Below are 10,000 nucleotides of genomic sequence, written 5' to 3' on the forward strand. Positions count from 1 at the left end.
GCATAGGTCCTTGGTTTTTTTTTCCTTATAATATTTTTCTTATACAATTAGGAAAAGACAAAGAGTATCAAGTATTTTGTAAAAGGGGAAACGCCTTAAAGCTTTCTAAAAAGGGTAATTGGAAATGGGAATTTTAGGATTTAAGGTTCAAAAGTAATAAATAACGGTCCAGTATAGGTAGGCTATCCATGTGTTACACACACACAAACACACACACACACACACACACACACACACACATATATATATATATATATATATATATATATATATACATATATATATATATATATATATATATATATATATATATATATATATATATATATACATATACATATACTGTACATATATATATATATATATATATATATATATATATATATATATATATATATATATATATATATATATATATATATATATGTATATATATATATATATATATATATATATATATATATATATGTATATATATGTAGATAGATAGGTAGATAGATAAATATATATATATATATATATATATATATATATATATATATATATATATATATATATACCATACTATAACCTAGTCACTTTAATCCTTTCTGAGCTTACTTACCCTTCTTTATTTCTTTTTATCGTTTATTACATAGTTTATTACGTAAAATTGCTAACGTTCTTTCTGACAAAACTTATATATCTTAGTTATGGATTATAGAGAACTTATTTTTAGGTTTCCATTTCAAAGTACATTATTTCCTAGTATCACTTATTCGTTACATAAAATGGCAGGCATATAAAGTATGCTTGCGATAAAAGTTGTTCATGCATAGAACATAGACGGCATTGCATGTTGCCAGTCACGCGGAATGTAATGAAAATACAATTATTTGATTGAAATATTTCAAAGGGTGACCTACGTTAATTCTATATAATTTTAGAACACCACTATTTATTTTAAATCATATCAATTATTTAGAGCTATTTCAATATTCCAGTAAACGTAGCCTTTTCATTGAAAACCTTGATTGTCTCTACACTACACTATTTTTAAAACATTCATCGTTTTTTCATCCCTTCCTCAAAAACATACATAACCTTAAACAAGCTAAAATCTTAAACAGAATGTTTATTTTGATTATTTCTAAATATTAAGAGTATGGAATGAGAATGGGACATGGGTGCCCTCGTAAGTGATATATAATACCCCCCTCCCCTTCATTAATCTCTGTATGTGAACTTCTTAAACCAACAAATTATTTCTTTTACGACTGATCGAGCATTAAGAGGGGGAATGGTCTACAGCCAAAAGATGCCATATAACTGATCAATAGATCACTTATTTTAAATAGGACTATCGTCACAACATCCTTATCATAAGACTTATAATATCTTGAAATATCTTACTATAAACAAATATAATAACCGAGGGTTTAGAAAAGTACAAAACCGTTTCACATGACTAGCGTTATCAGCAAGTAACAAGGTTATGTATTTAGGAATCCCGAAATATGGAACATTTAGTGTAGTTTGATTGTCTGTGGACAAATTAATTGTATTCGGATTTTTCTCCAGCCACTTCAGAGAAGAAGAAATAAATTTGGTGAGGGTACGGCTAGTAATTGTTCGGTTATCTTAGTGTTGTCAGTTGGATGAGAAAAGAGGAGTGTGTGAAAAGAATAGGGCAGTATTCGTTGTATTTGTAGGCAAAGAAAAAAAACATCCGTAACCAGAGAGGGATCAAATGCAATGTTATCAGGCGTGTCCAAAAAACAAAAAATAAAATAAATAAAACACACACACTGGAGGTACGGTCGTACCTCAACAGGGGCCTCAAGTGCCTTGGCCACCCTACTGTACTATGTACTTCACATTGTACTGTACATTATTGCGTTAGGTGTTCATATGTTGAATTATTTATATCATTAATATTTATTCATTCTTTATAATAAATAACTGAAAAAAAAAATTCCAAATAACTTGACTCTACATATAAAATAATATACGTCAAGCATTTTACAAACTCGTTTATGAAAAGATATTCTACCTCATGGCCAGGATGTTTATTAATGTATTAATGATGGACTCATCACACCTTCAACCTGGTCATATAAATCTTTTCACTAGAAAATAAAAGGACACAAAGTTTAATATCCAAAGTGTATCCAACTTCGTGAATATGACATCAAATGTTCAACCAACTAAAAATTGAGCGTGTGTCATGAAGCGTTTTCTATTCAGGGAAGGTCAAAGGTACCTTGTCGAGAAATGAATGAACTTTTCACCGTCAGGGATACAGATAGCAATTAGCAAATGAATATTAGGATATTACTTTCTGAAACTCTGATATTATAGATTTAATTTCGCAAACCTGTAGCTAAAATACAGGATGCTAAGGAAACCAAAAATAGATGAATATGTTAAAAAGCAAATAAATCAACTAAACATCTCCATCATTAAAATTTATTTTTAAAGGATTTAGAAATACGAGAATAGATAACTATGATTCCTCATTAACTAAACTATTTTTACGTGATTATAATTTAAGAACCTGCAAGAACTCTATAAAAGCTTCAAAAAGTTAATAAGTGCCGTTTCCTTTGGTGTCACTAGAATTTAATTAAAACGGATAGATGACAAGAAAGAAAAATGATCTCATTATCAAAGGTCATGTAAACGTTTGTGTGCTGCTAACAAGAGCTATGTATGCCTCTGCAGAGGCACTCACACTTACATACATACCACACATACGAATACACACGCACTCACATGTGCACAGGCGCAGATATACAGTACATCAGCACACACACACACATATATATATATATATATATATATATATATATATATATATATATATATAATATGCATTATAGCTATGAAAAGAAAAATGAAGTCTTTTAATTTTTCCTTTCGTGGCTATAATACATTTTATATTCCTCACGTGTCACCTTTCGTGATTTCTACACACACACACACACACACACACACACACACACACACACACATATATATATATATATATATATATATATATATATATATATATATATATTTTTTTTTTTTTTTTTTTTTTCTTACGAAGCTGGTCTAGTTTTCCGTAAATAAGTTAATCCCGTGTTTTATTAATGTTTTCATATGTGCATTAAAGAGGTGAGTAGCCAGCTCTTAAAAGGAGTTCCTTTCATGGATCTATAAGTTTATTATGTAAATTACATAGGACTTTTGTTGTTAATTTGATTGTATTCTTTATTCAAATCAGTATATGTAAATTTACGTTATTTTTTAGAATAAACTTTTTATTAGACGTATTTTGTTACAAAGCCTTACGCAATCTGTTTAAGAGTGATATTTATATGATCCATACAAGATATGAACAAGGGTTTAGTAAACTTTATTATAGATTTATGAGGTATTGCATCATGTTTATGAAAAAATATGCAATTTTTATATTTGCCACGTGTTTTGGAAGGTTCTCGAAAACCCCAGCATTAGATTCTATCTTTGGTAACCTTACGCCCTTAGGCCAGCCCCAAGCTTCAAGAAATTGAACATAGAATATTCCGGAACTAGCTAAAGTTGCATAGCAGGAGAAGAGAAATAGACGTCCTGTGAAAGAGCAAAAGTGCCCCTTCTCTCAAACGCCATGTGGCTTGAGTGTGTCCTCTCTAAATTGATTGAGTTTAATTACGGCATATATTGTATGTAATATGGTGAAACACCACGAAAAAAGTTAAAGGTGATTTTAAATTTATTTTGTCGTGATGAGTGTTGCCATTGTGAAAATTTTCTTAACTGGCCCTGTGCAAATAGAATACATGAAGTTAGTAAGTTTATCAGTTACTTTATGTAAGTTATTGTACAGTTTAAACACCAGAGTGTAATTATTATTTTTTTTTGTCTTAGTCTAAGGTTTATAGAAATTCAATATTTTGAATCAAGTGATTATATAATTTTCAGAGTGTAATTATTTCTTTTGTCTTAGTCAAAGGTTTTATTCAGATTTAATATTTCAAGTCAAGTGATTATATAATTTTCAGAGTGAAACTTTTCTTTTGACTTAGCATAAGATTTGTTCATATTTAATATTTCGAATCATTCGTTCATTTTTATGTGAATTATTTCAAAATTTTGTAATTTTTACAGATTATATTTATTCTTGTAAAGATTGTAATTTTTCAATCACCATTGTTTATTTCATACCCGTTCATATTCTGTTAAATAATCGAAGTAAGAAGTAGTTTGAATAGATCATAATTATTACCTAGTTTGGTTTTGAGTGTACTTAAGAGACCTTTGGATATTAAGTGTTTTTATGCATTGCTGTCTGGGAGTTGTAAAATCGTCTCAGAGCCCGGGTATTAACATTTTCAAGAATAATAGATTTAATGTGAAAGAAAAAAAAAAAAAAAAAGGGGGGGGGGGTGGGAGCTTGGAACTCGAGAAGTTGTATAGCTTTCAAACCGTAATATATGTAATATTATATTTTGGTTCCCAGACCTGGGACCAAAGTGTAATATATAATCTGGGGCTCAGACCTTGGACATCATGTAATATTTTTGGTACTCAGACCCGGCACCAGCATGTAATGATATATGTATATATATATATATATATATATATATATATATATATATATATATATATATATATATGTATATATATATATATATATATATATATATATATATATATATATATATATATATATATATATATATATATATATATATATATATATATATATACATATATATATATATATATATATATATATATATATATATATATATATACATATATTTATATATATATATATATATATATATATATATATATATATATATATATATATATATATACATATTGTTATATATATATATATATATATATATATATATATATATATATATATATATATATATATATATATATATATATGTGTGTGTGTGTGTGTGCGTGTGTGTATGTTTGTGTGTATGTGTGTGTGTAGGAAGCACGAAAGCTGACACGTGATGAATATAAAATGTATTATAGCCACGGAAGGAAAAATGAAAAGACTTGATTGAAGTTAGTACTTTTGTCCATTAGGGACATTAACAGACTCAACGATGAGAATACTTATACAAAGATATTGTATTTATACAGGAGAAGGGGATACAACAACTGTCAGTTTCTTAATAATTCCGGAAAGGTCAGATTTTAGATAAAAGGATGATACTGGATTAACGGAAAACAGACCCGGGCTTAAATTAAAATTTCTACCTTTAGTAAGGAGATTATAAAGGATTCAACAATTTTCCTTTGGATATAGTCATTTTCATGGATTAATTTTTCCGCCTCTGACCATCCAATTTTGTGACTTAACTCTAACCAGTGGGAGGCCAAGGCATTATTAGGGGAACCCCTGGAGACAGCCACCTGATGCCTTTTCAATCTGACAGATACCTTTGGATGTTTAGCCGACATAGAACGGTGCGAGAATCAATATCTGACGATATAGCCCCCATTCAGCATTCCCAGGGATATCGGCAGGTCTATGCTTCCTCATAAGCATTTCCTCCTTAAGATAATAACAGGTCGGAGACTGCTGTTCCTGTGTCTCATCACCACACGGTACAATAACTCTTTTAACGTTGTATCCTCTGGTTGTAATCCTATCAGCCTTTTCCTACTCATTTGTCCTACTTCAAACGCTGAGTTTTCTATTTCATCTGGGTTCATTTTTTCTTTATTCTCTTATCCACTCGTCTGTCGTTCCTCCTCGCTCGGGCTTACTTGGGAGTTCTCTTCTTGCGTACCATCAAGGGAATCCTCTTGATCAGAAAACAAATCTTCCAAGCTCATCACTCTTTCGATTTCTTTTTCTTTTTTCTTGCCACTTCCTTTTTAATACTCCTAGTTATCACACAACTAGGAAACAGATACACATAGTCTTTTTCAAGTTCCGTCATTGGACTATACTTTAATTGTTTCTCCGTTACAATGGGACAAGGCACAAACGGCTATCCATTAATCTCATTACCCAGCAGGACGTCTACTCCTTCAACAGCCAATGGATCCTTTACCGCAAAATTAAAATTACCTGTCACTAACTCACATGACAGTTTCAAGCGATAAATAGGGGTAACCTTTTCACCTCCCATTCCCTTCAAAATAACTGAGTCTCCTGAGAGAGACTGTTCCACCAACGGGTGTACTCTTCGTATCACCAACTATGGTTACAACATGTGCCACGCAATATCTTGACCGGGGTTTGCTCACTCCTGTCTATTGCTGCTAACATACCTTCATAAATATATGGTTTAAAGGTATCCATGCTGGTAGGGTTTGTCCTGTTCGTCGTGTAAACATTGGCTGGTTTATTTTTCTCTTTGACCTTTCCCGATTGTTTCTTTGTCTTCGCACTCTGTGAAGTCGAATTATCCTTACTCATTTGGGCGACTGCTTTCGGTTGATTTGACCAACATTCCTTACTGATATGGCCTCTCTTACCTCGCTTGAAACAGACAATATGAACCTTCTGATCGTCTTTCACGATACTTGAAGGAGGACGATTCAATGATTGCTGCTGGGGCACTATCATATTCTGCTTAGGGACAGTACTATTGATACTTCCGCTGTAACTGTTAAACATGTTCACTTTAGTTATCATTGAACTAGTTTCCCTGGTTCAGGAATTCCTTGTAGTTACTGTTCTAGTATTATAAATTCTTCTAAATCAGCCATCTTCCTCACGTGAGCAGGCTTTATCTATTGATTAAAGCACCGTCGTTCCTAATAAACGTAATCCAGGAAAGTCATTTCCTCGTCCGTCCACAAACTTCAGAAATTTCGCTTCCAGTTCCTTCACACGCCGTGTTTCTTCCTTCTCCTCTTCTTTTCGTCTTGCTTCCATTTCTTCCCGTCTTCGCTCTCTTTTTTCTCATTCTGCCATCATCTTCAACTTAAGCAAATTCTCATCCACTTCAATTCGTCAAATCTCAGCCTCTATATCCCTATCTACTTTTATGCATTAAGTTTGTGGGTCAACTGTTCCTTGTTTTGCTACAAAATCTTCCTCAGCTCTTTCCAACAGTTCCCGAACAGCTAAAATATTTTCTTCCGACAATGTTCTTGAGTTTATCAACGTTTCTATGGCTAGACAAATGATTTGGGCTTTAATCATTCCACTAGTTGCATGGCCACCACATGCCATTAAAATAGAGAGCCATTGAGCTTTAGTTACATTAGCTTCTGACAATTCCTGAACATTTGTGTTTTTCAGAATCTGTGCCATCTTGTACTTTTATGATATTCAATTCCTCTCCACAAAATATATCCTAACAATACACAAAATCCTATCGACACAAAATTGTTCAAAACCTTTAATAGAAACACGGCCCTGTTATCACTAATATTTAAAACAGACTTCCTCGGTCCCAAGGGTTTGGGCACCAAAAATGTATCATATGATAGTCCCGTGTCTGGGAACCAAAAATATAATATTACATATATTACGGCTGAAAAGCTACACAACCCTCTCAAGTTCCAAACTCACCTGTATATATTTACATTAAATCTGTTATACTTGAAAATATTAATACCTGAACTCTGAGACAATTATATAACTCCTAGACTGCAATATATAAAAACACTGAATATCCAAAGGTCTCTTAAGTGCGCTCAAAACAACACTGGATAATTATTATTAAGAATTATTCAAAACCACCTATTACTTCAATTCATTAACAGGATACAAACGAGTGTATAATAAACAATAGTGATTGAAATGATACTCTATTTACATTAATAAATATATTTCATAAAAATTACAACACTTTGAAAGAATTTATATAAAGAAAGTAATCACTCGAAATATTATGTCTGAACAAAACTTAGATTAGGACCAAAAAAAAAAAAAAGTTACGCTCAGAAAATTTTATAATCACTTGACCTGAATTATTAAATTTGAATAAAATTTAGACTAGGACCAAAGCAATAATTATATTCTGAAAATTATATAATCACTATTGAAAAAGCTTCAAATTATTAATTTCAATAGTCATACATTTGGCATACAGAAGTGTCGCTAATTGCCCCTTTGCTTTTAAATAGTACTTACTTTTAGGGGTTTATTTACTTTTTCTTTTAGGGGTTTATTTCTCGCCCTCCATCAGACACTAAGAGTCTGTTTAGGCGGGCCTTGGTGTGTGAAAATAATTTCTTTCCAGTTAATATTTTGCTCTGTATCTTTTCAGTTATTCGTTAGCATTTGTATTCAGGCTTAATAGTTTTCAGATCACTATTATAACACTTTCCAAAGATATAAGTCTTCAGGTTTTCCTTGAAAGCTGCCACATTTTTGCTATTCTAGACATTAAGTGGAAGGTCGTTGAAGAGTCTCGGTGCAGCATAACAAAACGTTCTTCCTCCTATTGCATGATTCACACTAATTTCGAATAGTCTATATGGGTCGTCAGCATGTCTAACTCTTACAGCAGTGCTAGTAGCTTGAGGGTAGGGGACCAAGCAATCACGAAGATATTTAGTCTTATCACTTGTAAGTGCTTTGTGAGTCAACAAACAAATCTTAAATTCAATTCTAGCCTTACCAGGTAACCAATATAAATCGATCAGTGCAGGAGATATTCTCTCCCGAGGTTTAATGCCTTTTATCACTCTAGCCTCCCGGTTTTGCACATTTTAAAGCTTTCTTAGTAGTGTATTGGGCAATTTATAGTACAGATAATTACAATAATGAAGCCTTGATATTACGTGACTCATCACTAAAATATTTGTACTGCCCTCTGTTAAAAATTTTCTAATAAATGCTATGTTTCTCAGGTGATAGTTACACACTTTCACTGCGTTCACTATTTGATCCCTCATTGATAAACTACAATCTATTAGTACACCCAAATTTTTCACAAGAGGCACAATCCTAACATCAGCGTCACCGATTTTTATACTTTGAAATAACTGGTAATTCTTCAAAGCCACCTTTGTGCCAAAAAACATACATTCTGTTTTATCATCATTTAAGTTAAGCTTTACAGTAGTTATATCTACCTGCCGCTAATATGTTTGTGAAGTTTTTTTCACACAGCTACTCAGTCTTCAGCAACCTGATACCGGAGTGAGGAGGAACAGCTCTCTTTCCTTCTCTATCATTATTTAAGTGGATTTAAGGATTTATACACTCACGCTGGATTTATGACTCTGTCCTTGATTACTGCCATATTTAGTACTGGATTAATTACTATGGATTTTTCCTCTATCATGGACATAATTACACACTAATTCATCGAGGATGGGATCCGGACGCTGCTTAGCAATGATCATCTATTGAATGTTTTTTTCCACATTCGCCAGAACTGTTGTCGCAACAAGGTAAGCATAAGGGGGCTTTAATGCTTGCTCTTGCGTCACATATTCTATATGCTACTGTTTTGAAAATAATTTCAAGTATTTTAATTTATCAAATTCTTGCTAGATTGAACCTATGATTTCAATGCAGTCTATAGATTTATTTCTTAGGTATTTGACTACTCGTTGAATATGCTATTTGTTTTACTGATAATTTGAGAGCTTTTGTGATTTAGTGTTGATTTAAGCAAATATTTAGGTAAGATGATATTCGTGATTAGTAAATTGCTGTTTTCGGTGATATGTTGATTTCAAGATTTTATTGATTTATATGAAAATTGTAGATTTTAGTCATACAATTTCAGTACTTGCTATTTAATTCGTGTTGAGTTTTTGTTGATTTATTTTAGTTACTTTTTGTTATTTTTGTATCTTTGATCTGATTTTTCCAGTGGTTGATTCTCCTTTACTTTGTATTTTTTAGTGGATGAGTGAAAGAGAGAAGGTTAAGCCCTCGCAGTTGTGAACCTTAATCTCGTACAAAAGTGGATTTCGAAGATTCGTTTACGTCATTCCACCACCAGCTGCTACAGTGAAATTTATCTCATTTCAAATTATTTGTATTGATAAATGTTTAACCATTCAAATTTAAATTTATTAAATATTT

Source organism: Palaemon carinicauda, chromosome 9, assembly GCF_036898095.1.
Source record: "Palaemon carinicauda isolate YSFRI2023 chromosome 9, ASM3689809v2, whole genome shotgun sequence".
NCBI lineage: Eukaryota > Metazoa > Arthropoda > Malacostraca > Decapoda > Palaemonidae > Palaemon > Palaemon carinicauda.